A 14,573-nucleotide genomic window follows, 5' to 3' on the forward strand; every position below is an offset into this window, starting at 1 on the left:
CATATTGATTTAGGGGGCATCAACAGGGGTGTTTCCAGCATCTGTCGTGCTTATTGCCATTATAGCCTATACACTTTTTGGGAAAAAAGGTGCTATCTAGAAGTAGTTTAGTTATAGGACTAGGCTACTTTACACCATGCACTTTAAGATCTTTGACCACTTTCAGATCATATGTCTTTCCTGTATTATTACAATTAACTCTAATAACCCAAACAATTACTATTGGATATTGGACTACAGTCAATTTAAAATATTACTATAAAATATCCAACCAATCAAGTCTTAACAATATGGGTAGCCTGCTGAGTGCACTGCCGTTTTACGCAGAGTAGACTCATTATTCATGGTTTTAAAGTGCGACGAGATGTTGAAGTCTCCTGATTATTGAGAACAAAACTTTCTATCAAGCAGCACCACTTGAAAAAAAAGTGCTTCACGCGAAAGTGTGTGTGTGAGCTGGTGTGAGAGAGAGATTTAGAGGGGAAGGGCCACCACTGCTTGTCGTTCGTGCATTGATATTCTAATGAGTGAGGGGCGCGTGCCGTCACTGACCCACACATCATTCCTGGCACACTTCTCTGCTACAACAGTAAATCAAGTAATTCCATGAAGTTGCGCACAAATAAGTCACAAGTAGAGCATAATGAAAGAAGTCCTCAATGACAAAGAAATATAGAGAAATGTTCAACTGAAATATGTAAAATGTAAAGGACACCAAGTAAACTTGACACAACTGTTCGGAAGCATTGGAGTCAACATTGTGCAACTCAATAGTAGGAAGGTTTTCCTAATGTTTGATTTACTGAGTGTATATCTATTTATTATGCATGGGAATAGTTTGGAACAGATTTCCAAAAGTAAAATCACTTGGAGCTGATTTGCATGGTGTATTTACTTTTTATTTTTTATTTAACCTTTATTTAACTAGGCAAGTCAGTTAAGAACAAATTCTTATTTTCAATGACGGCCTAGGAACAGTGGGTTAACTGCCTTGTTCAGGGGCAGAACGATAGATTTTTACCTTGTCAGCTCGGATATTCGATCGTGCAACTTTTCGTCCAATGTTCTAACCACTAGGCTACCTGCCACCCCATTGTATGTCAAACAATAAAAAAATGTACACAAAAATATATATACACTACCGTTCAAAAGTTTGGGGTCACATAGAAATGTCCTTGTTTTTGAAAGAAAAGCATTTATTTTGTCCATTAAAATGACATCAAATTGATCAGAAATACAGTGTAGACATTGTTGATGTTGTAAATGACTATCGTAGCTGGAAACGGCTGATTTTTTATTCAATATCTACATAGGCGTACAGAGGCCCATTATCAGCAACCATCACTCCTGTGTTCCAATGGCACATTGTGTTAGCTAATCCAAGATTAGAATTTTAAAAGGCTAATTGATCATTAGAAAACACTTTTGCAATTGTTAAACTTCCGACTTCAACTGTACATGTGTAGGGGGGTGCACAGTGTGTTCTTTTACATGTTCTTCACAGAAAATGAGCTAAGGCCAATGAGTCTCAGGATGAAAAAAGAATTAATTGTATAATTTTTCTTTTAGTAGACATTGAAAATGGGTCCCACAACCCGGACATCACACAAGGGTTAATCTAACAGTGCATTTAATGTAAAAATAAATTGGCAGTTGTAACCTACCATATAATGAGGCCTATGCACTCACAATGGCCAATGTGCAGATTGGCTCGCTCAACACAGCAGCAGGCCCCAGAGAAACAGGTACAGGGGCAGGCGGGAAGACACTTCCATTACAGGAATCATAAGGATAATGTACTTTACTGTTTGACCAAATCATGGTTTTAGCCTTATAAAAATAGGATGTTTTTAGTGAGGTGAATAAATGTGCAGACCGCACCGATGCAACCAATATTTTTTTCTAGGTGTCAAAGGGTCGCAAAATGTAACTAAATGTGACCCTTTTGAGGAAAATAGGCGTATGTTGCTCGTCACTACTTTACTGGAGAGGCATTTGAATATTTCTTTTTTTTTATCAAAATGCGTTTTTTGGCAGAAATGCATTCTGGAACATGTGAATTTTCATGTGCCTTAATAACAAACTTGTATGGCATCTGTAAATACAGATACAAATATTAAATTACGAGCATAGTTGTTTTAGCCACGGAAAAGGTTAGGAGCCTTCCCACTAGCCATGATTGACTGAGTTAATGGATGGGCTGGATGGGCTGGTCACGCTTATGTCTATAACATGAGCTGCTCAGTATGTGTAGGTAATCTTTTCTTACACGGACATTTTGAAACATATCAAAAAGAACTGCATAAGTGTTGCTAAGGCTCTCCACTTTCTGGAGGACCGTGTTTTGAAATCAGTGGATAGCTAAGGAGATGGAAAAAATTCTGCTGTTTGATTGCAAATAATGCAGAGGGAGTTGAAAAGAGAACACACAGAAGAAGGCTGTTGTAGGGGGCAGTATTTGGAAGTTTGGATGAATGAGGTGCCCAAAGTAAACTGCCTGTTACTCAGGCCCAGAAGCTAAGATATGCATAGAATTGGTAGTATTGGATGGAAAACACTCTAAAGTTTCCAAAATTGTTAAGATAATGTCTGTGAGTATAACAGAACTGATATAACAGGCAAAAACCCGAGGAGAATCCATCCGGATTCATTTTTTGGAGGTGACACCATTTAAAATGCCTGTCTATGGGGAAATCAATGGAATACCTCCCAGATTGCAGTTCCTAGAGCTTCCAGTAGATGTCAACAGTCTTTAGAAAGAGTTTCAGGCTTGTTTTTTGAAAAATGAGCTTGAATTTATAGTTTTTCTAAGTGGCTCCCATTTTGGCTGTAGTGTTGTGGCGCACGTCGGTCAGGGCGGGCACTTCGTTATTTATCTCCGGTAATGAACATACTATTCTCCGTCTTAAATTTTATCGTTTATTTACATATTAGGGTTACCTGAGGATTGATTACAAACATTGTTTGACTTGTTTGGACGAAGTTTATTGGTAACTTTCGGGATTCATTTGTATGCATTTTGAACGAGGGAAACCAGTGGATTACTGAGTCAAGCGTGCCAACTAACTGACTTTTTTGGGATATAAAAAAGGACTTTATCGAACAAAAGGACCATTTGTTATGTAGCTGGGACCCTTATCATTGCAAACAGAGGAAGATCTTCAAAGGTAAGTGATTTATTTTATCGCTATTTCTGACTTTCGTGACCCCTCTGCTTGTTTGGAAAATGTTTGTAATGCTTTTGTACGCGGTGCGCTGTCCTCAGATAATCACATGGTATGCTTTCGCCGTAAAGCCTTTTTGAAATCTGACAAAGCGGCTGGATTAACCTTTTCTCAATAGGGGGTGCTGTTTGCACTTTGTAAAAATTTCATTCCCAAATTAAACTGCCTCGTACTCAATTCTTGCTCGTACAATATGCATATTATTATTACTATTGGATAGAAAACTCTCTAGTTTCTAAAACCGTTTGAATTATATCTGTGAGTAAAACAGAACTCGAGTTGGAGCAATTTTCCTATGAGGAAGTGAGAAATCTGAAATCTGCAGGCTGTTCTGAGGTCAGTTTATTAATTTGCATGTCTTCTATTGGTTGAGATGCACTGCATACGCCTTCCCCTGGATGTCAGCAAATAGTGAGAATTCGAATGGAGTTGCTAGGCAGATCTGAGGCCTTATAAATGGGCTGGCAACGTGGGGTCCTCTCTTTCCTTCGTTCGCCATGACGCAAGACAGACCTCAGGATGGCGTTCTAGAAAGCTCCCGTTATAGCCCTTAGATATATCCGGCTCTGATTTACCTAAGGTTGGATTAGAAACGTTGTTTGAAATGTTTGGACCAAGTTTACAGGTAACTTATTAGATACTTTGTAGGCTTGTTGGGCGAGTTGGAACCGGTGTATTTCTGAATCAAACGCGCCAAATAAATGGACATTTTTGGGACATAAAGAAGGACTTTATCGAACAAAACGACCATTCATTGTGTAACTGAGACATTTGGGATTGCAAAAAGATGAAGATCTTCAAAGGTAAGTGCTTTATTTAATTGCTATTTCTGACTTTCGTTATGCATCTGTTTGGTTGGAAAATGTTTTTCATGGTTTTGTATGTGGGGCGCTGTCCTCAGATAATCGTATGGTATGCTTTCGCCGTAAAGCCTTTTTGAAATCTGACAAAGCGGCTGGATTAACAAGAAGTTTATCTTTTAAATGATGTAAGACACTTGTATCGTCATGAATGTTTAATATTACTTAGTATTTTTGAATTTCTCGCTCTGCAATTTACCGGATGTTGTCAAATCTATCCCGTTAATGGGATTCGAGCATTAAGGGGTCCCTAAGAGGTTTAAACCATGCTGTTATGGCAAAATACAATTTGCTCTTAACAACTTTCCCATACAGATTGAATCACTGACCCACTCTACAGCAAGCTGATCTATCCGTACTGATTGGTGAAGTAATTTTAATGTCGCTCTAAATGTAAAAAATATGTATATTTCAGAGGTTTAAAAAGGAAAAGAAAGGAACGATAAAACAGTACCTTCTTTTGGTTAGAACCGGTTCAGAACTTAATTTTGCTGGTTGGAACAGTGGAACGGAATGAAAAAAATAAAGGTTCTGTTCAGAACGAAACAATTGGAAAATATTTTGGCTCCTTCCCCTGCTTCAATTAAAAAGGTCTCCATCTTCACAATCAATATCAAGCCTAGGCTCCTATCTCGCTTTCTCTCTCTCCTCAGCAGCAGGGCAGCCCTGGCTCCAGTTTTATTTATCGGCTTTTCATTTATTTTATCGGCCAAAAGCTGTCAATTACCGGTTAACAGAAACCCTGTGCCCCAGTGGCTTTCCATCGCCCCCCTACACACACCACAACGTGCTCTGTCCATTATGATGACATAGCGCAGCGGAGATAGAGATTTTGCAAAAACCTGTCACTCAATCATTTGAACTTTTTTTTTCTTTTTTTTTGCTATTTTTATGTAGGGACATAAAACTCAAACTGAGGGGGGACAAGTTTCAACTGAGGGGGCTAAGCCTATTGCAACCATTGATGGCACTAGATTATCACCAGCTGATGTCTCAAACCATCAATATGTGCTAAATTCACCCGCACAGCTGATCTCAATTGCAACCATTATTGGTCACTTCATTACCACTCCCTAAAAGATGTCGGTGTTACCTTAGCCCAGTGGTTCTCAAACTATATACACTGCTCAAAAAAATAAAGGGAACACTTAAACAACACAATGTAACTCCAAGTCAATCACACTTCTGTGAAATCAAACTGTCCACTTAGGAAGCAACACTGATTGACAATAAATTTCACATGCTGTTGTGCAAATGGAATAGACAAAAGGTGGAAATTATAGGCAATTAGCAAGACACCCCCAATAAAGGAATGGTTCTGCAGGTGCTGACCACAGACCACTTCTCAGTTCCTATGCTTCCTGGCTGATGTTTTGGTCACTTTTGAATGCTGGCGGTGCTTTCACTCTAGTGGTAGCATGAGACGGAGTCTACAACCCACACAAGTGGCTCAGGTAGTGCAGTTCATCCAGGATGGCACATCAATGCGAGCTGTGGCAAAAAGGTTTGCTGTGTCTGTCAGCGTAGTGTCCAGAGCATGGAGGCGCTACCAGGAGACAGGCCAGTACATCAGGAGACGTGGAGGAGGCCGTAGGAGGGCAACAACCCAGCAGCAGGACCGTTACCTCCGCCTTTGTGCAAGGATGTGCACTGCCAGAGCCCTGCAAAATGACCTCCAGCAGGCCACAAATGTGCATGTGTCTGCTCAAACGGTCAGAAACAGACTACGCTATGAAAACTCACACAATTGCAGAGACTGTGATATTACCAGACACAATTGATATTGTTGGCTTTTTATAAAGGAGGGGGACACTAACAACAATAATTTGGGCAAAACTGAAAGAACTGACCAGACGTAATGGCTTCAAGCTAGCTAGCTAATATTGTTTATTACTGGATAACATACTACTGTGATACAGTGGCGGGGAATACAATTATTTTATGTTTTCTAACTTAGCTAGCTTGTAGCTTGTAGCTACATACCAAAACAAAAAAAATTGTTTTGGTATGTACATTTTACCATATACATTTGTTGAATACCCAGTTATTTTGTGTTAGCATTAAATAGTGTACACTGTTTAAGATTTTGACAAATTAACAAACATTCTTTGGATATCTGAATGTCTAGCATCTGTTTGACCCATGATGGTGGTTCTACATCATGGCTCTCCAACCCTGTTCCTGGAGAGCTACCATCCTGTAGGTTTTGACTCCAACCCTAATCTAGCACTGTAACATGTGCGCTGGGAGTCGGGAAGCAAGTTCAGGGAGTGCATAAATACGTTGTGAAAAGTCTTAGGAATGCAGTTCTTGTCATGTTTTGTCATTGATCATCATGTCTTGTCCCTGTGCTTCCCTCTGCTGGTCTTATTAGGTTCTTTCCCTCTTTCTATCCCTCTCTCTCCCCCTCCCTCTCTCCCTCTCTCGCTCTCTCTCTCTATCGTTCCGTTCCTGCTCCCAGCTGTTTCCCATTCTCCTAACTACCTCAGTTACTCTTTCACACCTGTCCCCTATTTTACCCTCTGATTAGAGTCCCTATTTCTCCCTCTGTCTTCCGCTTCTGTCCTTGTCGGATTCTTGTTTGATGTTTGCTGTTCTGTGTCCTTGTTCCGCCCTGTCGTGTTTTTGCCTTCTTCAGATGCTGCGTGTGAGCAGGTGTCTATGTCAGCTACGGCCTGTGCCTTCCTGAAGCGACCTGCAGTCTGTGGTCGCGTCTCCAGTCGTTCCTCTCTACTGACGAGAGGATTTCAGTTTCCTGTTTTGGATTTACCTTTGATAATATCCAGGAGAATCATTGTTTGTTTAAGACTGGAATAAAGACTCTGTTTCTATTACGTCGCTTTTGGGTCCTCATTCACCAGCATAACAGTTCTTACAGTATGAATTGTTCTGTATTGGACATTGAGGAGAAATTGCACCTCAATCGCTCTCATACACAACAATACATTTACTGTCTAAGCACAACCCTGCACAACCAAAAACCCCTTCCTCATCTCAAAATACTGCCTGTTAACCTCCCCAGCCTGTAGACTTTGACAGATCATTCTTGTCAATAGTAGCCCCTTGCAGGGGAATTTTCTAGCCATTTCTTTGTGTTGTGTTTTGAGAATCTGCAGAGAGAATGAGGTGGTTGTGTCATTACTGTTGTAGTCTTGATTTTATAGTTTTCAGTGTCCCACACAATCTTGTTGTGCTCCATAACTGGAAGGTGTGTCTGCTCCCTCATGCTTGTGTACCCAAAATGCCCCTGCTTTGGGGTATTTTTCAGCAGGGCACTGTGGAATGACTGCAGATAACCTGAGTTTTACAAAAAGAAAAGGTAAAAAGAAAAGAGGGGTAGAATAAATTGATAACATGGTCTAGAAGGTACTCTGTGGTCCTCAGGCTACCTCTAACCACCTGCTACCCCATAACACAAACCATACAAACACTACCCAATTCATGTTTATACCATAGTTACTGTCAATTGAGCTAACTTAGCCATCAGCTTGTGAATATTTTGTCCAACCTTCACCTTGTGCAGAACTAGGGGTTGGAAGCGGTGGAATCAGATTCTGTACCACCTACAACTTAACACACAACAATACACAATTTAATCACCCCTAATTGTATTGTTTGATTGATTTTATTAAACAATTGTTTTAATACATACATAAGTGCGCTCCAGCCGGTGACGCCTCCACGTAAAATTTAAGAAAATCATCCAGGATAACACAATAAAGCTTAAAAGCGTATTTCCATTGTGTTCCTTTTGAAGAGGGAAGAGGTAAGAGGGAATGCGGCAATTGGCGGCAATTGTAGTGGCAACAGACAATGACAGACAATGACAGACAAAATTGTTGATTGTTTCATAACATGAGACATTTTGTACAATTCCCTTTCCTAATAAACAACTATGGACAGGTACATCTCCCTTGTCTCACATACCCTTAATATATAAAGCAATCAATCCCCATTCAGACCCCTTTACTTTTTCCACATTTTGTTATGTTACAGCCTTTGTCTAAAATTGATACAATAATTTTTTCCGTCAACAATCTGCATACAATACCCCATATTGACAAAGCAAAAACAGGTTTTTAGAATTTTTTGTAAACGTATAATAAAAAAATAAAAAACACCTTATTTACATAAGTATTCAGACCCTTTGCTATGAGACTCAAAATTGAGCTCAGGAGCATCCTGTTTCCACAACTTGATTGAAGTCCACCTGTGGTAAATTCAATTGATTGGACATGATTTGGAAAGGCACACACCTGTCTATATAAGGTCCCACAGTTGACAGTACATGTCAGAGCAAAAACCAAGCCATGAGGTCGAAGGAATTGTCCGTAGAGCTCAGAGATAGGATTGTGTCGAGGCACAGATCTGGGGAAGGGTACCAAAAAATGTCTGCAGCATTGAACCTGTCACGTTCTGACCATAGTTCTTTTGTGTTTTCTTTGTTTTAGTGTTGGTCAGGACGTGAGCTGAGTGGGCATTCTATGTTGTGTGTCTAGTTTTCCGTTTCTATGTTTGGCCTGATATGGTTCTCAATCAGAGGCAGGTGTTAGTCATTGTCTCTGATTGGCAACCATATTTAGGTAGCCTGTTTTGTGTTGGGTTTTGTGGGTGGTTGTCTTCTGTCTTTGTGTCTATGCACCAGATAGGACTGTTTCGGTTTTTCACATTTGTTGTTTTTGTATTTTGTAGTGTTCACGTTTATTGTCGTTATTAAACATGATGAACACTAACCACGCTGTGCTTTGGTCCTCTCCTTCGTCCACAGAAGAAAGCCGTTACAGAACCACTCACCAACCAAGGACCAAGCAGCGTGGAAAAGGACAGCAGCAGCAGCGGCAAAAGACACAGGATTCATGGACTTGGGAGGAGATTCTGGACGGCAAAGGACCCTGGACTTGGCCAGGGGAATATCGCCGTCCCAGGGCAGAGTTGGAGGCAGCGAAGGCAGAGAGGCGCTGGTATGAGGAGGCAGCACGGTGGCGCGGTTGGAAACCCGAGAGTCAGCCCCAAAAATGTCTTGGGGGGGGCACACGGGGAGTGTGGCTAAGCCAGGTAGGAGACCTGAGACAACTCCCCGTGCTTACCGTGGAGAGCGAGAGTACGGGCAGACACCGTGTTATGCGGAAGAGCGCACGGTGTCTCCTGTACGTGTGCATAGCCCGGTTCGGTACATCCCAGCTCCTCGTATCGGCCGGGCTAGGTTGGGCATCGAGCCAGGTGCCATGAAGCCGGCTCAACGCATCTGGTCTCCAGTGCGTCTCCCCGGGCCGGTGTACATGGCACCAGCCTTACGCATGGTGTCCCCGGTTAGCCAGCACCGCCCAGTGCGGGCTATTCCACCTCGCCGCACTGGCCTGGCTACGGGGAGCATTCAACCAGGTAAGGTTGGGCAGGCTCGGTGCTCAAGAGCTCCTGTGCGCCTTCACGGTCCGGTCTATCCAGGGCCACCTCCTCGCACCAGCCCAGTACCACCAGTGCCAACACCACGCACCAGGCTTCCTGTGAGTCTCCAGAGCCCTGTACGCACTGTTCCTTCTCCCCGTACTCGCCCTGAGGTGCGTTCCCTCAGCCCGGTACCACCAGTGCCGGTACCACGCACCAGGCTTATAGTGCGCCTCGAGAGTCCAGTGTGCCCTGTTCCTGCTCCCCGCACTCGCCCAGTGGTGCGTGTCTCCAGTCCGGTACCACCAGTTCCGGCACCACGCACCAGGCCTACTGTGCGCCTCAGCAGGCCAGAGTCTGCCGCCTGTCCAGCGCCGCCTGAGCTGCCTGTCTGCCCAGCACCGCCTGCGCTGTCCGTCTGCCCAGTGCCATCTGAGCTGCCCATCTGCCCAGCGCCGTCTGAGCTGCCCGTCTGCCCAGCGCCATCTGAGCTGCCCGTCTGCCCAGCGCCATCTGAGCTGCCCGTCTGCCCAGCGCCATCTGAGCCGCCCGTCTGCCCAGCGCCATTTGAGCCGCCCGTCTGCCCAGCGCCATCTGAGCCACCCGTCTGTCCAGGGCCATCTGAGCCGCCCGTCTGTCCAGCACCATCTGAGCCGTCCGTCTGTCCAGTGCCATCTGAGCCGCCCGTCTGTCCAGCGCCATCTGAGCCGCCCGTCTGTCCAGCGCCATCTGAGCCGTCCGTCAGTCAGGAGCCGCTAGAGCCGTCCGTCAGTCAGGAGTTGCCAGAGCCGCCCGCCAGTCAGGAGCTGCTAGAGCCGCCCGCCAGTCAGGAGCTGCCAGAGCCGCCCGCCAGTCAGTAGCTGCCAGAGCCGCCCGCCAGTCAGGAGCTGCCAGAGCCGTCCGCCAGTCAGGAGCTGCCAGAGCCGCCCGCCAGTCAGGAGCTGCCAGAGCCGCCCTTCAGTCCGGAGCTGCCCTTCAGTCTGGAGCTGCCAGAGCCGCCCTTCAGTCCGGAGCTGCCCTTCAGTCCGGAGCTGCCCTTCAGTCCGGAGCTGCCTTTCAGTCCGGAGCTGCCCTTCAGTCCGGAGCTGCCCTTCAGTCCGGAGCTTCCCTTCAATCCGGAGCTGCCCTGAGTCCGGAGCTGCCCCTCAGTCATGAGCTACCTCTCAGTCATGAGCTACCCCTCAGTCATGAGTTACCCCTCAGTCATGAGCTGCCCCTCAAGTCCGGAGGCGCTCCTCAGTCCGGTGGGGTCCTTTATTAGGGTTCCAGGACGTCAGTGAAGCGGACAAAGACTATGGTGGAGTGGGGTCCACGTCCAGCGCCAGAGCCGCCACCGCGGACAGATGCCCACCCAGACCCTCCCCTATAGGTTCAGGTATTGCGGCCGGAGTCCGCACCTTGGGGGGGGGGGGGGGGGGGGTATTGTCACGTTCTGACCATAGTTCTTTTGTGTTTCCTTTGTTTTAGTGTTGGTCAGGACGTGAGCTGAGTGGGCATTCTATGTTGTGTGTCTAGTTTTCCGTTTCTATGTTTGGCCTGATATGGTTCTCAATCAGAGGCAGGTGTTAGTCATTGTCTCTGATTGGGAACCATATTTAGGTAGCCTGTTTTGTGTTGGGTTTTGTGGGTGGTTGTCTTCTGTCTTTGTGTCTATGCACCAGATAGGACTGTTTCGGTTTTTCACATTTGTTGTTTTTGTATTTTGTAGTGTTCACGTTTATTGTCGTTATTAAACATGATGAACACTAACCACGCTGCGCTTTGGTCCTCTCCTTCGTCCACAGAAGAAATCCGTTACAGTCCCCAAGAACACAGTGGCCTCCATCATTCTTAAATGGGAGAAGTTTGGAACCACCAAGACTCTTCCTAGAGCTGGCCGCCCGGCCAAACTGAGCAATCTGGGGAGAAGGGGATTGGCTAGGGAGGTGACCAAAAACCCGATGGTCACTCTGACAGAGCTCTAGAGTTTTTCTGTGGGGATGGGAGAAACTTCCAGAAGGACAACCATCTCTGCAGCACTCCACCAATCAGGCATTTATTGTAGAGTGGCGCGATGGACGCCACTCCTCAGTAAAAGGCACATGACAGCCCGCTTGGAGTTTGCCAAAAGGCAAGGCAAAAGGCAGGACTCTCAGACCATGAGAAACAAAATACTCTGGTCTGTGGAAACCAAGATTGAATTCTTTGGCATGAATGCCATGGGTCACGTCTAGAGGAAACCTGGCACCATCCCTATGATGAAGCATGGTGATGGCAGCATCGTGCTGTGGGGAAGTTTTTCAGTGGCAGGTACTGGAAGACTATCATTTGAGTGGCCCGCCAGAGCCCGGACTTGAACGATATCGAACATCTCTGGAAAGATCTGAAAATAGCTGTGGAGCAACGCTCCCCATCCAACCTGACAGAGCTTGAGAGGATCTGCAGAGAGAATGGGAGAAACTCCCCAAATACAGGTGTGCCAAGATTGTCGTGTCATACCCAACAAGGCTCGAGGCTGTAATCGCTGCCAAAGGTGCGTCAACAGAGTACTAAGTAAAGGGTCTGAATACTTGTGTAAATGTGATATTTCAGTTTTTTAATTGTTTAAAATGAGCAAAAAATTCTAAACCAATTTTTGCTTTGTCATGATGGGGTATTGTGTGTATAGTAGATTGATGAGGGGGGGGAACAATTTAATAAATTTTAAAACAAGGCTGTAACGTAACAAAATGTGTAAAAAGTCAAGGGGTCTGAATACTTTCCGTATGCACTGTATACAAGACAATCACAATATGATAAACAACAGGCACCAAAAGGCCATGTGCTATCCCGGGCATTTCCTTCTCAGCCACGTACTATAATCTTACGACTCACTTTTGAGACATGCTACTATTTAGCCATTTTCTCAGTGAGAACCTGAAACTACCTATGGAGGTTATACGTTTCAAATCATTCGGAAGGCTATTCCAAAGAATGGCAGCTGAGAATAAAAAATATTCTTTCCCCATACCACTTTTATATCTAAAAGGAACAACGTCAGTTTCACTACTTCTAGTGGAATAGTTATGGTTATCCCATACCAAGTTAAAGTTACATAGGTACCTGGGACCATACTGTTGACATTCTTATGTACAAGACACAATTTAATCTGAGAGACGCTCACCTCCACTTTGAGCCATCATGCGTAAATGCTGTAAATTAAAGAATTATCCTGACTAATTTGTTCAGAGAATTTTTTTGATTATCTTGGGGGCACTATTTTACCAGGAAGAGCACGCATAGTCAAAGTGGCACTGAACAAGAGTCCCTGCCAATGCCCCTGTTGCATTCTTATCCAGATATTTGCAGGTTCTTGCCAGAAACCTAATTTTATGGTTGACTTTGGAGATAATGTTTTGTGCCATGCTCTCCCCTGTCAGATTATCTAGCACACATCCAATATAAGGAACATAGTATTTTGCTGTGAGTACTATGTCACCTACTACCACCTTAAAATCAGGGGATTTCCTCAGTTTCCCTTTGGACCGGAAAAAGATGGACAAGATGTTTTTCCAAGGTGAAGTGACAGTTTATTGTCATATAGCCATTTACTGACATTCAGACGTTCAGCACTTAAGGCTTTCTCAACCACATTTTTGTCTATGTGGGAAACCAACTGTGCAGAATTATCTGCATAGAGGAACATTTCACATGTACAAGCAGATTTCAGATACAATTTCATAAACAATAGAAAAAAAGTGGACCCAGCACACTCCCTTGGGGTACCCTGCAGTTCAAGATTTTGGGTTTAGACAGGATCCCATCCACATCCACTATCTGTTTTCTTCCTTGCAGATAAGAACTAACCCATTTTATTGCTAACTTGTTAAAGCCCATGTCTCTTAGTTTGATTAACATAATCTCATGATCCACTGTATCAAACGTCTTTTGGAGATCTAACATAACCATACCACAAAATGTCCTTCCATCTACTTCCTTGCTTATGTGGTCAGTTAGATATATCTAACATAATCTTTTCCAAGACCTTCGATAAAACACACAGGATTGAGACAGGCCGATAGTTTCCATGATCTAATTTATTCCCTTTTTTAAATAAAGGAATGATCCTTGCACGTTTTAGTTCAATGGGAAAACACCCTAGTTCAATAGACAGATTTACATTGTGAGTTACACAGGGGGTGATAATTACCGGAGTATCCCTTCGTAATCTGGCAGGAATGTTGTCAAGGCCAGTTTCTTTGGAATGGTCAAGTTCTTCTTTAGCACAGTTGACTCAGACACTTGAATCCCCTGCTGCGAGTAAAACTGCTGGACATGACTTTCCCAATACCAACCTGATTGACAAGGTAACTTGCTAACTAATGTATTAGCTATAGTTGTAAATTAGCTATTCAGACTGTCTGCAACCATGGTCTTGTCTGATGTAACCTTTCCTCTAATGTCCAAGCTAAGATTTCAAGTTTTGGTATTTAATCTGTTACTGTAACCTAACAGCTTCAGACACTTCCATAATTTACTTGGATTGTTCCTATTTTCAATTATTTTGTCATTAAAATAATCTTTCTTGGCCTTCTGTATCATCCTGTTGACCCCATTTCTTAAAGTCTATAAATATATAATCTGCCCTGGATTTCCTGAACTCCAGAAAGCATTCATTTCTACGCTTAATTGCCTTTAAAATGTTAGCGTTTATCCATGGTTCTGTTCTTTGATTAATACAAATAAATAAATCTAGAGCTTGCTTGTCTACAGCATCAAAAAACAATGATTTAAAATTGCCCCAGGCATTTCCCACCTCATTGCATTTCAATACAGCAGACCAGTCCAATTTGCTCAAACAATTAACACAAATATTTGACTATAATTCTTCACATACCACATTTTTATTGAGTTATGACAATTAAAAACTGTTTTCTGAACCTTCCTACGACAGACAATTATGGAATGATCACATTGAACTCTATTAGACTTGCTAGCTAAGCATACCTAACATGGACATTTCAATATTGCCATCTTGCTGTTAGCTAACTAGCATTACTAAATTGGCAGCAAGATTGCTAGCCAGCTGAGACTGGCTGAGTACAAACTAACCACCCATAGATGATTTATACACATTCATCATTGC

This window comes from Salvelinus namaycush, chromosome 3, assembly GCF_016432855.1.
Source record: "Salvelinus namaycush isolate Seneca chromosome 3, SaNama_1.0, whole genome shotgun sequence".
In the NCBI taxonomy this organism is placed as follows: domain Eukaryota; kingdom Metazoa; phylum Chordata; class Actinopteri; order Salmoniformes; family Salmonidae; genus Salvelinus; species Salvelinus namaycush.